Below are 18,737 nucleotides of genomic sequence, written 5' to 3'. Positions count from 1 at the left end.
GTGTGAAGGTTTCTACTTCTGCCGCTGTAATTATGCTGTGTTTAATTGAAATTGTTTAAGTAAAATATCAGAGGGAAATTTTTTGCTAGACATCTGTTGAAGAATAACTAGATAATAATTTCCCCATTGTTGTTTAATTTTCTTTCAAATATGGAATTTATGGCAGTTGTTAATTTGTTTATAGACACAAAGCAAGTATTCACACTGGATATGACCTAATAATTCTTCTGTATTTTATAGAAGTTTTGTATTATACTGTTTAGCTAAATTTTAGACATATTTTCTTAACTGGCTAATTTTTATTTGTTCCTGGGCTTTTGTGGGAACTTTCATTGGTGGCATTTTGGACATCCTAGGTGGAAAGGGTCTGGTGCAATTCAACAGCATAGTCTAAGTGCAGTCTGTTAGATATCCAGATGACCCAGCTGAGACACCATCTGAGGGAGCAAGCCTGGGAAAAAAGAGAGCAGGTGACAGCAATAAAGCAACCATGGTGCCCATAATTTCTTCTAGAAGTCTTTAGATGGTCTTTGAGCAGAATGGAAGAGATGTGCCAGTTTCAGAGAGGAAAATAGAAGATTATCATAAATTTTAGCTTTTTTTTTTACAATTTTAAGCTAAATCTAGGCACATGATAATCCTAGTACTTCAGTGGAGGCAGGGGTATCAGGAGTTCAAGACCATCTTTGACTATGGAGTGAATCTGAGGCCAACCTGGGCTATAAAATTTTATCCCCAATCAAAACAAAAACAATGACAATAAAAATGTTTCTGAACACAATTTCAATAGATGTACAAAATCCTCATCAGCTAATTCCATCTTATCTATCATTTTTTAGTCCAATTTTAAGCATAATGACATTTTCCTGTCCTTCTATTTACCCAGAGATTTTCCTTTATGGTTGGTTATTTTACCTTTTTTCTGATTTTGTTTTATTCTTTTGTAAATCAGTGTGAACATCCCAAGACCTTTAGATGTTCAACTGGTTCTGAATGACCATTAGTCTAGGTCTGAGTTAAACTTATTCCTATGGTGTGAACTTCTTGTCTCTCTTTTGAGTTAGCAACAAATATTAAGCACACTTTGCAACTGAAGATGGCCTTGAACTCCAATTCCTGTACCTCCTAAGTACTAGGATTACAAGTGCGCATCAAATGCCCAGTCTTATGTTCAAAAAATGTAAAGGAAAAATTTGAATGTATAAAAAATGTGAGAAGACCTAAATGCCAATTCTGGAAAAGATAGCCACAATTTTTGCAATAAAATTGTCACTGGTGAGTGAACCTGAGAAGAATGACGCACTCTCCAAATAGAAACATGGTGAAGCAGGAAGGAGGACAGAGCATAAGCAGAACTCCAGTGAATCTCAAGGCTGGATAAAGCTCATAAGCATAATGGGAAGAAAGAGAGAGGATGATAGGGCTGAAATTTCAGCCCAAGAAACAGTAGCAGCCAGATTTTCAAATCTGATGACCCATACAGCTTAATGGGCCCCATGTACCATAAACTGAAACTAGTGTATCACTGACAAATTCCTGAAATCTAGCAATAAAGTGAAAATTATAAAAAATTGAAAGATGCAAAATGTGTACAGCAACAATGGTGGTAGTCACCATCAGACTTCTTGTGCAAAAATAATTCAGATAGAAATACAGAAAAAAATTAATGCTAAAAATGAACCTCAAATCTGTCAACTTTAGGGTTCAATACTCATTGACAATATCCATGAAATATAATGGTGAGCCTGCTAGTTTCACCTTGGAAGTGTGTGGGCAGTTGGAAACAGAGCTGACCCATTGTGAACAGAAAAATCCTTGAGAAACATGTAAGTGATGACTTCCATGAACAGGAGAATGCAGAGAATGGAGGTTTTCAGGCAAATGACGAATCAGAAACCCAGTGAGGCTTATCATCTGAAGTCAGCAACAAAGATTGGGCATTTGACTATTTGTCTACTGGGATACAGGCTGCCAAATAGTGCATATTTGTTAAGAGAAGCTTTCCTTGAGAAGAGCCTTCTCGCCCGCCTGGTTCCAGATCCGCATCAGTCCCAAATAAACACACAAGAGGCTATATTCATTATGAAGCTGTTGGCCTTGCTTTTTTCTTACTGGCTAGCTCTGACTTAAGTATTAACCCTATAATTGTTAATCTAAGTATGTCTCTTACCGGAGAGGTTTCTGAGCTTCCTACAAATGCACAGGCAAATAACAGGACTTCCCCAACATCTCCTCTTTTCTGTTTAAACAAAAAGAAAGGTCTTAACTTTAACAGTCAAATTGTATATAACAGAAGTTATCAAATAAGAACATAGTTACAATATTTTAGCAAGATTTAAAGAAAATATCATCCATCCCATCCTTGTGAGTCCAAAGTTCTATGTAGCTTATCTTTTATCATAACTAAGGAAAACTGTAATTATAACTATCTGTCTTCAACTCCATCAAAGACCACAGAAGGATAATATATAAACACTAGGATTGACAGAGACATCTTACTGCCTGGACAGTCACCCGAAGTTCCTCTGTAACATTGGGGCATCCATCTTCAGCCGATAGGCCACAATGTGTCTGGAACACTTCTCAGCAAAGCAGGAAATTTCAAACTGTCCATCTGCGTTGGCAGTCTGTCAGTCATTTTTCTTTGTCCTGCAGAAAGTCTCGTAGACTCTTCATCAAGCAGGAACCCTGTAAGACTGAGTTCAGTAGTCACTTTCCTGTGGGTCCTGCATGTCCAGATGATACAACAACAGTCAAACAATCTAGGCAAGAGCAGTTTCTTGCCCAAATGGCTAATCTTGCCATGTTGAAAGCAAACTTTATAACGAGTTTCTTTGATGCCCATCTTCCTCTCAGACGTAATTGGTGCTGCCAGGAGCAGACATTTCTCATTGTCAAGACAAACCCTAAACCATTTTAAATGCCATGTTCTGAAGGTCTTTGAGAGGTTTGAAGACTGTCCATCTCAAATATATTTCTGTATATCTAGAAACCTAACTTATGTAACTAGAAATTCTATTATAAGTACCTATCTATAGTCTGTATTCAATTATGCATTACGTTGTAAAAGATCAGTATAAGCACAATACTTAATCAAGAGGAGAAATATAAGCCTCACAAAATTGACCTTGATTTTGTCTCAATAAATGAAAAACAATACCCATACCATAATTCCCCTTTTTACCATTAAAAAAGATTGGCTGTGATCACTAGCCAATTATAAACAATACCATTTAAATGAAAACAAAGATTTATAAACAAGATGGGAATTAGGACGTCGTTCATTCCAAACTGCTTCCTGCTGGAAGGGGGCGCTGTTCATACCATGGGGATCATGACAAAACTCAGACACCTGTATAAGTCCGTATTTTCGGGGTCTGTACAGCTGCATCATCTTAGCTGTTTCGATTGTTGGAACACCTGGTCCACTGCTTCCGGGGGTCTTGGTTCGTGAAACCACAAAAGCCTGGAAGAAATCTTCAGCTTTTCATTTTCTGTAGAAACATAAATAAAAACTCCTTTTCCGAGTAACATATCCTTATGCTTAAATTTTGAAGTCAAGGTATTTTCAAAAGATATAAGTTGTATTAATTTAGCAGCATTTATAAACATTCTATTTCTTTTACTTTTATTTATTTTTCTTTGAGACAGGGTTTCTCTTTGGAAATCCGCCTGCCTCTGCCTCTGGAGTAAATCCTACCGGTGTGCACCACCACAACGCCGGCTTTTGTATTTATTTAACACTTTGCCGTTTCATTTTCTCTCTCAATCTCACGTATATTATTAAACACACTGTAAACCTTTAGAGGTTTTGTTCATCCAAGTCTGACTTTACTGTAAATCTTTATGTTTTTCTGGCCACGTGTCTTATCTGTTTTTTTTTTTCCTTTTTTCTTTTTATGCCGAGTCAGGAAGACTCTGGTAAGTGAGCCACGTGAATCTCGGCTTGTCACTAGCAAAACAGAACACACCTGAGAAAAATGCTGCTACCAATAATCTGTGCTTCTCTCTGTTCTTCTGTTTCTAAAATTCCTTTAAAGCTTTTGTTGTTTTGCGTGGAAATTCATAATCCCACTCCTGATTACCATTCTGTTAAGAGAAGCTTTTTCCTTGCGAGGAGCCTTCTCGCCAGCCTGGTTCCAGATCCGCATCAGTCCCAAATAAACACACAAGAGGCTATATTCATTATGAAGCTGTTGGCCTTGCTTTTTTCTTACTGGCTAGCTCTGACTTAAGTATTTACCCCATAATTGTTAATCTAAGTATGTCTCTTACCGGAGAGGTTTCCGAGCTTCCTACCCCAATGGCGGTTACATCTCGACTCTCTTGTGTTTCCCCTTCCCAGAATCCTCCTCGACTCCTAGTCCCTCCTATCTAGGTTTTCTATTGGCCAGACAGTACTTTATTGACAAATGCACAGGCAAATAACAGGACTTCCCCAACATATATTAAGTAAGAATATTGAGCTACACTTTTTTTCTATGAATTGCTACTGGCTATGTGTGAGCTACCAGGAAAGCATAGCTCCTGGAGGCCTTGGACATAGGTATTTCCCACTCTGTGTGGGGTCTTCCCAACAAGGACCCTGCTTGGACCCAAAGGGAGGATATGAAGAGTTCTGAGAAACTATTGTTTGATGAAAGTCATGGAAAAGACTTAGTGCCCAGCAGCACTACATCCTAACTCCTTTCCTTCATATGTGCAACCATGGAAATTCAAATAAATGTGTCTTTGTTTCCTTTGAAGAATAAATGTGTTATTTTGAAGAAATTCATGTATCAGGAAGTTTCATGAGGTTACTATTGAAAATATATCTAATATATCAGATGCAGAGAAATGGGAAAGGGGGATAAACTCTGTTCCTGAAAGGGACAGAACTATACATCATTCCCCACATGGCATCTTTAGGGAATCAAGGACCACATACTTTCATAACACCTGGCCAAGGGAGCATGAGAGAGAGCCCCACAGTCTTCCTGCACCACTGGTACTAAACACAGACCACAGTTCATTTAGCAGGGTAGTTCTGCAGGAGTCAAGCTTCTTTAAGGCACAGAATTGTAACATGAGTTTTCTTGGCCCAGTTAGGACGTGTCACCCTTCTCTGTCCCAGAGAAGCACACAGATGCTATATTAATTATTAAACTGTTGGCCACTGGCTAGGGTTTCTTATTCTTAATCATTAACCCATTTCTATAAATCTAAGTATCTCCACATGGTTGTATCTTACCAGAGAAAGTGTCCGGGGACCTCTTACATCTCTGGCATCCTATATCTCAACTGTTCAGCATCTCTACAGAGAAGAGAAAAGAAGAGAAGAGAAGAGCACAATTTCCTGTTCGTCCCTGCTTATATACTGTTACTGCCCAGCTACGTCACTTCCTGCATATCTGTACAGAGCTCCAGACTTCTATGATTAGCTAGTGGCAGTTTCTGCCCAGCTATGTCACTTCCTGGGATCACAGGACGATTCCTCTCTGCCTACACTTCCCAGAATCCTCCTCATATCCTAGTCCCACCTATCTTGCTGCCCTATTAACCAACAGTGTTTTATTAATCAACTAAGAAGTATATACACAGAAGAACATTTCCCACCAGAGAAGGAAAGGAAGATGTAAAATAATATGAGCAAATATTCACTCATAGAGTTTGTCTTCAGAGCAACAATGAACAAGTCAACTACTGAAAAATTTAGTAAGGCCTACGAGAAAAAAAGATAGCCTCACCTTCAAGCATGGAAACCTAAACCTCCTCATTTCCTCTGGCTTATAAAATACTTCTGGTTTGCCAAAAACTTATTCTGTACACAGAAGGACAAGAAACACAGCCTAAAGAGATACAAAAGTGATCAGCACCATATTTAGATATGACATGGGAGGTACAACAGTAAGACAGAGAACATAAATGAAAGATATTGATGGTTAAAATGTTGTAGTCTCTAACGCAATGGGTCTCTTCTGGGATGGAGGGTACCCCTAAGTGGATGTTCTGACTTCTTTGACATGTCAGTTCCTGGCATCTAGGATAGAGTTCAGAGATGTTGCTAAATAGTCTACAATGCACAGAACCAACCTAGAAACCACAAAAAAAAATCAAAATGGTCAATAATGCCAAAGCTGCTAAACTCTGCTTTAATGTGGAAAGTAAGCAAAGTATAAAAATATCATCTAGGATAGAATTAAAAAGAGAGTCATGGGAAATAATGTGTCTGCCATGATCAGTAGACCCAGGAAAGAATCAGACAGGGAGGAGAAAGCAAAGCAAAAGAACTCAAACTTACAAGAGGTAAGAGCTAAAACCTCAACAGGATTTTTATGGGAGCAGATCTGTGACAGCACCAAATGTACCTAGAGACAATAGGTGAAGAGAAAGAGTACAGGCAATGGCCAAGAACATTCCTAAATTGCTGACAGATAGTAATCTACACTTTAACAATCTCTTGAACTGTGAAGTAGAGTAAAAAATAATCACATTCAGACATTGCCCCCCATAAGCTTCCAAACATCAGAGGTATGAGCTCACTTTCATAGCTGGTACATGAAAATAGGGATATAGATTTGTTAGTCCCCTGTGCCCAGGTGTCAAGAAAATCCGTTCATGAAACTGAACAATTTATAGTTTAAATGCAATTGTTATGTTAAGTGTTCTTTTATTACCACTGCAATTTTGGGGAAAATCAAAGGAATATTTTGAAAATTGAAAGAATAAAGGTTGACTGAAACCATTTACCTCCTGTAGAATAAGGATAAGAACTGTGAACAACTTTTTATCAGAAACCATATAAGAAATGGTCTTAGTTACTTTTCTATTGCTGTGAAGAGACAATTTATAAAACAAAGAGTTAAGTAAAGACTTGCTCATAGTTTGAGAGGATGAGCCCATGCCCATCACAGTGGGGAGCACGGCATTGGGGGAAGGCATAGTGCTCGAGCAATAGATGAGAGCTTACACGTTGAGACAACATGATAGGCAGAGTAAACCACCTGGGAATAGGTGTCATGAGCTTTTGAAACCTCAAAGTTCATCCCCTATATCATAGCTCCTCCAACAGGGTCTCAGTTTCTAATCTTTCCCAGAGCTCGGTCAACTGTCAACTAAGGAACAAGTTTATACAAGTTTATGATGAGGTTAAGAGGTGCATTCTCATTCAAACCACTACAGAACAGGAACCATACTCACAATGCTAAAACAAAAGAAATATCATGTCAAGAAAGCATACTTCAAATATAAGGCATAAGTAGTGTCTTGGAGAAAGTGAAGGAATTCTGTCACTATGATTGATCTGCAAAAGTAAGTAATTTTGGCAGAAAAAAACACAAGGCTGGTTAAAGATTGCAACTTTAAATGACACCTGTAGGGCTGATGTGTATCATTGTCTACTGTGGAAATGTTAAGCTACACAAAGTAGGAATGTCCTATGATATTTTATTGAGGGAAAAGTCACTTACATGAGAAGCCAAGGAAGTCGAGAACTTGCTGCTTTCAGAGATTTGACCGGAATCCAAAGAGAGTGCATCTCCTTCCCCCAGCTCTTTTATCCCCGAAAATGTTCTACATACCTGTGACAACGCCCAAAACGGCCTGTAGTGGTCAGCACTACGGGCACATAAGATCTCTCCCTACAATTGTCCCTATTCCACAGAACATGTCTAGGAAACCAGTATGACGACCTTATTCCAAAGGGAAGTACTTGTTTTGTTTTGTTTTACCAAGCCTGTGAACAATGTCCAATTCTATCTGAGGGTGCATAGAAATGCCTTCTATGAGAATTATACAGAAGACCATTGCATAATTACTTAACACAGCCATCTTGGGAAGACTATTCTAGCAAACACATTCTCCCAGACCTCATGATTGTAATTTAAAAGAGCTTAAAACCGATTAGCTTTTAACTAATTCTCTTTATTCCCTTTCATTCAAAATTTATTGACCATTTACTATGCACTCTTAAATCTAGCAATGCAAAGATAAATGAACCATCATCTTCAAGTGTCTCAAATATGAGTGTCCAGGGCTGGTCTTCTTATCATGGCCTGGGTGCTTAGTGATTTAATCCCTGTGGTCAATGGGCAGCTGTCAGTTGGTCTGAATACCAGATTTCAATTTTTTATGTATCAAGGTCATAATTCTCTCAAAATTAAGTACAATATAACTATCCCTTTCTACCACCGCCACCCTCATGCGACTTCTAGCACAGGTACTCCATGAAGTAGCATAAGATACTATGAGGATGTTTCTTGAAGCATTGTTCCGGTCAACCACGTGGCTCTAGACTAGTAGAAATGCTGAGACATCTCTGAACAGGCAAGCTGTAGGTAATACTTGATACAAAGGATGTTAAATGGGACTGTTGGAGTTTATCTTGTAGTCTACCTTAAGTCAATAGCAAGAAATTTATTTTCTTTATACTTGCAATGAAACTAGAAACCCATAAGACCAGATAATCTTAACACAGCAAGAAATTTGAACAGAGGGAAAATATTCAAACCATGAAACTCAAGCCTGAGCAAAATAGTAGCAGTAGAGCCCACCCCACCTCAGAACTGTCCATTTGCTGAATCATTTCAACCTGTAGAACAATCATTATTGCTATTTTAAATGTGGTAATTTGTGATCATCTTTTAAAATCTTATTCTTCTAGAACTATACCAAAAGTCTCACAGATAAAACTGTATGATGTCTGTGGTTATTCTAAATGTTATTTGGAAGGAATGGGTGGTAGTCAGAGATATGAATAAAATATGGCTGGCTTTTCAACCATATGTATATAGGAACAAGTCATGCCACACCATAATATTTGAAAAGGTGAAATATCAGAGAGAACTGGGACCATGCAGAGTGCATTAGTGAGGTTTCTGTCTCATGGGTTATTGGAAGTGAACACTAATCAAGCAAAATTTGCCTCCTCTTATGAACATTATGGATGACTTTCAGCCATTACAGAAATAAGTAAGCAATTGATGCATTAAGGATATTATTGTTGTCCCTTTCAAGAGACTATTTTCCTCTTCACTAATTGTGTCTTGAATGTAGTCAAGTGCCATTATAGGCTTACAGGTTTTTCTTTTAAAAAATAAGATTTTCTTATTGAAAACAGTAATCTCTCCTGCCTGGATTTCAGTACCAAATAATATCTAAGTTAAAATTCACCAGTGACTTCTGTGTAGTCCTGTATGGTTCCTTGTTTCCAAAGAGAGTGATGAAAGGGATGACCAATTAATGCATCTGCCCCATGTCAGGGAGGTAGGAAAAACCTGAAGATGGGAAAGACAAAACTTTACAGGGGTCTGAAACATCCTCCTGCTCTTCTCCTGAACCTCTGCCCCTGAGCTCCTGCTGCCTGTGTGTCTGCTCACACTGCACTTGACACAGTTACCTTCCCTGGCATTCCTCTAGGGTCCTGGCAGGACTCTGCCTGTGATGTACGTGCCCTGGAATCCCTGTGGCTGATTCTAGTCTCCTTCTAGACCTTGCTTAGGATATTCAAACGTTGTCTCCTCCCCTGCTCTCCCAGGCTCCCTTATCCTTTCACATTCCTTTTGTTTTAGGTATATACCATGTTCTAAAAATGTGTGTCTTATGCTTGCTGACTTTTTAAAAAAATCTAACCCAGGAAGATAAAATTTAAAAGAAATGGGAAAGCAAGAGTTGTTTTGCATCCTAAGCTCTTATTTGCTGACCTTTGACTCTGTGAAGAATTCTAGCTAGTAGGTAATATTAAATACTTAATATGAAATGAGTGAATGCCTCCAGCCAGAATGATTACCACTGGTATTAAGTTTTCAAAAAGCAAAGTGATTTTGATATGAACTAACAGGGGCTTAGGAGCTGGCTCAGAAGTTAAGAGCACATACTACTCTTGCAAAGAACCATAGTTTGGTTTCAACACCCACATGATGGCTCATATTTGTATCTCTATTTCCAAAGTATTTGACATCCTCTAGTGGTCTCTTAATGTACCAGGCAAGTACAGGGTACACACACATACATTCAGGAGAGAAACTCAAGCACACAAAAATTTTAATTGTAATTTAAAAAAGAATAACTAACTAAAGTACTCTGTTCAAGCAAAATCAAGTACTGAAAAGTTAGGCCTAGCCATGAAGAGCTTGCTGCCAGCAATGGCTTGGAGAAAGGGCCATGTAAAGACAGGCCATCTTTATTAAGTAAGATGGCAGGCATGGGTGATGGTATCAGGAGTGTGATGGAACCTGGAAGGGGATTTGTGGTTTGATGGATGATTGACTGGAGATGGAAGAAGCAGGACCTGCTGTTACAGGTCACAGCAACCAGCTTGGACTTCAGCCTGCAGGCACAGAAAACTACTGAAGGGACTGGCAAATGGAAGTGACCCAGTGAGGTCCATTTAACGTGTTCTCTCTGGCTGGAGGATGCAAACCTGACTCCAAGTGACCAACCTGAAAGAAGGAAAGTTTTGTTTGAAGCAGTGTATGAAGAAATGGCTGTCCCAGACAAAGAAAGGCTTTCTCTCTGGGTCAGCACAAGGAAAGGGAGAACTTCTCAAATTCCTCAGCATGCTCTGTCCAGAGACTGCCCTAGAACTCAGGTAAGGTATTTTACTTTCTGTGTGTAAAAAAGAAAAATCAATATAGAACACAAAAAGGGGAAAGCCCACTTTCACATTACAGTGTCAGATTATGTTTTTATTATATCTCTAGCTGAATATTCTTCACACAGCCTTCTACACATGGGCAAGTAGGAAACAGGCAACATAATGAGTCACAGTTAGAAATGCCTTAGTTAATCAGCACCGTAAGCCCAGAAAAGTCTGCTTATATTTTATGTGACTGAAGACATATCATTTTGTCTTCTGGAGTGTTAGGAAAATGTAGGCTTTTCAGAGTGTAGTACCAAAGGTGATCACTTCTGTTTCTCCACTAATTTTGATACCCATTCCTGACCATGATGAAAGCAAGGTTTTCACCTTTCATAGGACACACAATAACATGCAGCTTAGCACAGAGTGCTAAGAGCTCCGTCTATTCAAGATGAGAACTATCACCTAGCAGTATGTGACATGCAAGTGGAGATACTTTAAGGCATATCCCAGATACCCAAATGCCCACACCAAGAGCAAACCTAACGCCTGAAATCACACACTCATCAATTTCAGCTTATTTTATAACAGACAAAGATGCTGAAGGCATTTTCATCTGACTGAGTCCTGTGACTACGTGGCTAAACTTTGGGTTTTTTAAGATAAAAGGATGGGTGAAGAGGAAGATACCAGAAAGAGTTAAAAGGAAGAAGAAAACAGCTAAAACCATTGAAAGATGACTTTAGAAATGGCTCAAGCCATCTTCATTATTCTCACTCTGGAACTAGTATATACTTGCTTTGAATATATTTGTAAGAGATAACGATACGAAATAATTAGAACCACGGAGAGGCCAAAAGTGATGCAGGAAGAACTGGGCTGGACCTGGGTCCATGACCACAGGTCAGTTTTTCTCTCAGACTTTCATTCTCTGAAAGTCAAAGGGAGGTTCCCATGTCCCTGCACCTGGAAGTTCTTCAGATTCAGAGTTACAAAGTTGTAACAATGCGACAGAGTCCCACAAACCTCCCACCAACCTATCACCCTCCCCCTATTGTGGATAATGAGGTCATTTTGATAGTGATTAACCAAAGTCCATGCTCTACTTTGTTTTTCTTAGTTTTCATCTGCTGATATTTTTCAATGACAAGATTCCATCCATAAAGCAGTCTTTGTTGCTTATGTCTCCTTACATATGTGCTTGGACACGAATTTCTCACTTGTCAGTTTCCATGCCTCTGTATGTTTCAGAGACTGGTCTCCTATCTCACTTGATTCTCTGCTGACTTACTCATGATGACAGCAAAGTCGGAGCTTCACAGGGGAAGATCACAGAGCTAAGGTGCAGTCTTCCCATCCTCGCCACGCTGTACTCTGAATAAGGACACTATATATAGTCAGCATTTAAGGAGCAGGCAACTGTGCTCAGAATTCCTCTCTGGCTCTGTGGGGATTCAAAGGAAGCTTGGTGTATAGCTCGGTGTTAAAGGGTTTGTCTAGTATGCAGGAGGTTCTGGCTCCAATCTCCAAGATCAAAAGAAGATGAAGAAAAAAATGAAGTGAGAGAGGACCAGGTTGACTTTTCTATCTTTTCTCTTTCTATGAACAAAGATTTTTCATTATTGTTATGAGAAAGGGTCATTCAATGTCACCCCAATTGGCCTAGTACTCTTCAGCTCAAGCAATTCTCCTGCCTCAGCCTTCCTAGTAGCTACAAGCACCTATGAAAACTCAATATTGTCTTAGAAATTTAGTTTGTGTTTTATAAATAAATCATTAAATTCTTTAGAAATCATTGGAAAATATGGGTAGGCTGTTCTGCATAGATGATTTGACTCCTTCTGTATCTGTATAGGTATGTAGTTTATCATTTAATTCATACTCCTGCTTTTGTTACTGTTGTTAAACTTTCTAGCTCTGTCAGTCGGAAGCTCTGGCAGGTCCCGTGTCCAGCTGATCATTCTGGAGCTGCCTATTTGAGTGCTTTCTTACTTCCTAGTACTACAAATCTTCCCTGCCCCAGACCTGGAATCAGCTGTTTGTCCAAGAGCACTAGCCCTTTTTACAGAGGAATGTCAGGAAGGCACATTTGGACTTCAGTTGTGCTTACTGACACTGTGCTACCCCGGCTTTGAATATGCTCAGGAAAAATATATGTGTGCAGCAACTCACGGATGTGCACCTAGGCACAATCATTTCTATGTACTCCAGTCTGATTAGATATTGGGCTAATGCCAGCCCAATCATGTCCCCACCTCTAATGCACGCAGTAGTTTCTGTACTTGTCTTCCACACTGAGGAACCCGGCTCAGACATATCATTTTGTCTTCTGGAGTGTTGGGAAAATGTAGATAAGCTTTTGCTGTGTAGGGTTCCAGGTGGCCTCATACGTGTAGGAACTTGGGAGAGACAAGGTTGAAAGTAGCAGCTCCTCAGTTGCTCATTAAGAGTATGTGTGTGTATATTGCAGTCCCCTAGTGCTGTGAATCCTTGACTCTCCCAGCACCACTAAGATTGCAGCCCTCCCCACCACTCTCAGTAATGCATTTTAAAGATCATTTCTAAACACCACCCTGCACTCTGCCATCACATTCTCAACACAACCTGAATGCTGCCGATCTTTAAGATATGTTGTTTAAACTTAATTCTTTACCGGACTAAGGCATTTTGTGTTGTAAAGTTCTGTGGGTTGGGCAAACAGTGAATGTCCTGTGCATATAATCAGAGTATACCACATGGTTTCAGACCCTCTAAAAATCTTTATTGTCACCTGCTATTTCCCGCCTAGCTGGCCTTTTCACTACCTGCCCTTTGTGTTTCCAGAATATCACACACATGGGATCATAGAGTGTTCAGACTTTTAGGATTTCCTCCTATCCTTTAGCAGTAAGCATTAAGGTTTCACATGAGGTACCTATAGTTAAGACGTTTCTTTCTATCACTGAACAATATCCTATCATGGGTATGTGCTCCAGTGGGCACACCCAGTCACCTATTAAATGGCAACTTAGTAGCTGCCAGGTTTGCAACTATAAATGAAGCTGCCATAAACATCTGTACAGAACTTGTCATGTGGATATAAAGTTCTAACATATTTGATTAAATGCTTTGTAGTTTGATTCATACATCTTTGCTGCTTTGATTTTTAAAAGCCATGCAAGGCTTTTTTTCCCAAAGTGGCTTCAGGATGCTGGAGTGCCTCCAACAATGAGTGAGCTGCTGTTATGTCACATCTGTACCAGTATGGCCTGGTGCTGTTGACAGTTCATGCATAAGGGATTTTAACAGCCCTGTGATGTGATCTCAGTGGTACCGTACTTGCAGTTCCTTAACGGTACAAGGTGCTGAGTTTTACACAGGTATTGGTGTCTATGCTATCTGCTCTAATATTACTCTGCCTTTTTAGTTGGTTTGGCCTTTTCTTGCTGTCTAGCTTTAAGAGTTTTCCTTGTCTCTTAGATGACAACATTTCTCATCTAAGAGTTAAAAAATTATTTTCCTATACGTTTCTTGTCTTTTATTTATTTAATTTATTTGGAGCAATGTGACTCACATACCAGATATTTCCAATATGCATTACCTTGCAACCTTTCTTGTCTTTCTGTGTTGGAACACCCTTTTGCTTTGCCATAAAAAGCCCAGACCCAGAGACATCTTGGCTTCTATATGTTTGTCTAGAGCCATTAGAAGTTTGCGTTTTATATCTAAGCCTATGGTATATTTTCAAATAATTTGTGACAGGTTCCTCTTTATGCTCACATATTTTCATTCATATCGGCACCATTTAAAAAACCCTCATAAGTAAGAAGTAAGTTTACCATTTTGTGTTGTATCATATGTGAGCCAAAGTGGCAAGAAGGCTATGGTTGGACATGCTTAAAATCTCTATTTATCCCTGGTAATTTTCAGGCTGCTGAAGTGTGTTAGGTCTAAAACTAATACTGCTAACTTCTACTTTTTTCAATTTATCTTCAAAAGCTATAAACTCACCAGTATGTTTCAACCTACACAAGTATTCATACTCAAACTGACTTCATGTATGCAACATAGAGTCATCCATTTCCTGGTCTTTTAGTGATGTTTGAGGACACAAGAGCCAATATTTCCTTTATTTTCTAATTAAGCATACTGTTTTTTTCATTGTCTCATTGTTCTTTGATGGAGTTCATTCTTTCATACTTCAGTGGACAATCTGTGCCAAGCCCACCATGTAATTCTTCATTTCTCTTATTTTTTATTTGTTACTACCTTCTCTGAGCCAGTCTTCAAACTTGCAGCTTTCTGCTTACCTCATCTGTGTGCTCTTGCACACATTTTCCATTAGGGTCCGTACAAATTACTTTTAAATTCCTGGTCTAATTATCCCTGTCTCGGTTTTGTGTCTGAGTCTGATTCTGGTACTTGATCTGCCTCAATCGATTTTTCTTTTTCTACACTAATCTGACTTTGACTGCCCATGACTCTAACCCTCCACAGTAAGTGGTACAATTAATTACAATGAAAATAGGAAGTGTCAGCATCAAAATATGCCAACAATATTATGAAGCCAAAAGCGATCTGCTTATCAAAAAAGTGTAAATTAACACATAAATTAGCCAGAAAAATCTCAAAATATCTAATTAAGAGTGAGAAAAATATTTCAATAGCTGCTTCAGAAAACACACAGCTTGGATACCCAACACATATTTGAAAATATACTCGCAGTCACTGGCAATCAGGAAAGAGAAATGAAAACTGAAACACAACTTTAAATATTAAGATGCTGTGCTGGGATTCTTCATAGGAAAAAAATTATCTGTGAGAGAGATGATAAATAGATGAAAGGGTAGATAAATAGGTGGATAGGTAGGTAGATAGATAGATGATAGAGAGGTAGAGAGATGATAGATAGATGATAGATAGATAGATAGATAGATGGATAGATAGATAGGTAGATAGATACAAAATTAATTTTATCATGGGATTATAGATTCTGACAAAAGCCATCTGCAAGCTGGAAGTCCTGTGATGTTTAAATGCAGCTCTGTCCATATTTGAAAATCTCAAAGCCTGTGAATCTAAAGACACAACTCATCATGACGCTGAAGCTTGAGTACTCAGAGTCACTGGTCTGGAGTCCAAGCTCCAAAGACCTAAATATTCCAATATCCAAAGGCAGTAGAAAAGTATCCAGGTTCAAAAACAGACAGTTTGCCTCATCCTCTTTGCTAGTCTGTTCCAGGCTCAAGTCAGTTTAATGGTATCCCCCTAGTCTATTCAGACTCGCATGCCTGTCTCCTGGGAAATGCTCTCATACACCCGTTAGTGATAATTTCTCAGCTAACTCTGTAGCCCTAATCCAGGCCAACTGAACCTACAGGGTTTTTTTTGTTTTGTTTTGTTTTGTTTTTTTTTTTGGTATGTACGAGACAGAGTTTCTCTGTATTGTTTTGGAGGCTGTCGGTCCAGCCTGGCCTCGAACTCACAGAGATCTGCCTGCCTCTGCCTCCCAAGTGCTGGGATTAAAGGTGTGCGCCACCACTGCCACCTACAGTTTTATATGGAGTATTGAACCTGTCAAATTGTTTTCTGCTGCTGTAACAAAATACTGAGTAATTTATCATGCATCAAATATGTTTGTCCTTAATTCTGAAGCCTGTGACTCTGGAGGTCAAATGACATTATCTGGAAAAGGTCTTCTTGCTGCACCATCCCATGGCAAAAGGATTAAAAAAACAGGATGATAGAGACAGAAACAAAGGAGACCAACCTCAACCTCATCCTTATATAGGAACCATATTTTCAATGAGTAATTCACTCTCCAAAAGGTAGCATTCATCCATTCATGACAGCAGAGCCTAGTGACATAATGGCCTGTCAAAATGGCCCTTAACACTACAGCAGCAAGTGTCAACAGGAACTTGAGGGGGAACAAATTCAAAGAGAAGCAATTCTATTTTCAGCAAACCTAGTTTTATAAAGAGCCCTAACATTTATGTATCATTAATTCAAGACATTTTACTCCTATATGTATATGTTGTACATTTGTGAACTGGGAGACCTATGAAAATGAATAAAACAGCAGTTTTGCAGCAGTCAAAAGCTAGAAACAATTTAAAATTCCATCAGCAGCATATTAGATAAATTGTAGCACACTGTATAATGCAATGTTACAAAGCAATGAAAAGATTGGTACCGCCATGGGCATCAACATAGATCCATCATAGATGCGTAATTCTGAACAAAATAAGCAAGCTACAAAAGGATGCTTATTGGGGGATTCTATTCATATGAATTTCAAAGCCAGGCAAAATCAAACATCCTATTCTTTAAAAATTCATGCCTAAATGATAAAATCATATTTACAAAGAAAGGGAATAGTGTTAACAAATGTCAAAACTAGCTCAAGGATACGTGTGAGAGGAACAGCGTGGGAGCAGAAGAAAGCAGTTGTTCATGTGGCAGTAAGGAGATCTCACTTTTTAACCCCAGCCAAAGTTACACACATATTCAGATCACTGCTTTTTATTCAAATATATTACTTAGTTTTCATGCTGTCTTTCTGATTAATAGGATCCTTGTTACAAAGCAAAATAAGGAATAATACTGAAAATTTGGGGACATAAGCAGTATGGTATATTGATAAAACAGGATAAATTTCAAAGGTGGGGAAGTCTCACAGTTGATCTTGAAAAAATGGATTCTAAGCAATGTAAAGGGGTTTAGGTGTCACTCAAGAAAACAGTCACTCTGTGGTCAGGGGGAAGAAACCAATAGTTTCTGAAAGGTGACATATGACTGTGTGCTTGTACTACAGATACTGTTTATTTAATTTTTATGAATATGAGTGTTTTGCCTACATATATACATATATATATATATATATATACATTACATATGTATCTGGTGCCTGCAGAGCTTAGAGGGCATTAGATCCTCATAACCAAAGTTACAGATGGCTGTGAGCCACCATTGGGTGCTGGGAATAGAACCTGGGTCCTCTGCAAGACCAACCAGTGCTCTTAACCACTGAACCATCTCTTCAGGCCCTGTACTACAGATAATGAAGCAACACACAATTACGCTATTTGGTCAGATAAACAAAAGCAGAGCACAGTTAGGATCCTTCTTCAGAGGTTAAAGAATAACTCTCAGAAAATAAGGTTCTTTAGATATTTAGTGTCATTGACAAGGACACTGTAGGAAAAAGACAAATCTATGCATCTAAGAATTCTTTAAGGAGCCAGATAAAAAGATCCCAGAATGCTATGAAAACAACTAAAATAGATTAATGACTAAAAATATTGAAGGAAGAATGGCTGGGGAAATTTCAATATTTTCTTAGGGGGCTTCCTTCTCTGAGAGTGTCACAGACTGGGTGATGAACTGTGACAGGAGAAGCCTTACACACTGGAAAAAGGACATAAGACTGATTCCTAAATCAAATGGCTGAGTCACACCCTAGGGTAATTCCTACCCTTGATGCTTGGGTGTGTCCTGTGATTTCCTTCTCAAGGGGAGACTCTGGCAACAATGGTTCCCGCCCTGTGGTATCTTTACAGACTATTGCAAGCTGTCTTGTTGGTAGAACATCTTCTCTTTGCTGCTTTCAGTTATTCAGACTGTGTTTGAAGCTTCTTCGAAGGTGACACACCAGACAGCAGACAGCAAAACACGCATGACTTCCTCTTCCATTAGATAGAATTACTAATAGCATATGTGAGCCCAGAAGTAGATCATTGGCCACTTGTTTGCTTTATCCTTCTCAGAGTATAGCTCACAGTCCTGTAAGGTAGAGCTAGACAAAGGATTCAGCTAATACACAACAGAGATACCTGTGTACCTACGTATACTGTGAGGCTGTGTACAACAGCTGTATTAGAGATTAGCTGGTTATCCATCGACAGATAAACTAAGAACTGTTATTACATACAAAGTTGAGTTTTATCTGTCTACTTATAAAAGAAGAAAATTGTGTCATTATCAAGAAAACTGATGGAGCTAGCAATCACCATGTTAAATAAAATGACAGACTCAAAGACAATGTGACAGGTTTTGTGTTATTGTGAACTACATTTTAAAAGAGATAGAAAGTAGATGAGAGATTCTTTGGGTAAACGAAGGAATGAGAGAGGAAAGGAAGGAAGACAGAAAGTAAAGTATCACCAAAGTATGTGACCTATAAGTTCAAGGATGTCAG

At 38.8% G+C, this 18,737-nt stretch overlaps 1 long non-coding RNA gene across 1 annotated transcript; it reads right to left on the bottom strand.

The window, feature by feature from the left end:
* Positions 1–211: 211 nt before the first annotated feature.
* Positions 212–2,216, bottom strand: LOC121140655. The gene is made up of 2 exons (XR_005877579.1): positions 2,171–2,216; positions 212–451 (listed from the first exon to the last, which is right to left on the bottom strand). It is a non-coding gene; the product is annotated as an uncharacterized LOC121140655 (long non-coding RNA).
* Positions 2,217–18,737: the final 16,521 nt, after the last annotated feature.

Source organism: Mesocricetus auratus, unplaced genomic scaffold (assembly GCF_017639785.1).
Source record: "Mesocricetus auratus isolate SY011 unplaced genomic scaffold, BCM_Maur_2.0 Super-Scaffold_100006, whole genome shotgun sequence".
NCBI classification, from domain to species: Eukaryota; Metazoa; Chordata; class Mammalia; order Rodentia; family Cricetidae; genus Mesocricetus; species Mesocricetus auratus.
This window is presented reverse-complemented; position numbering and strand designations above follow the sequence as displayed.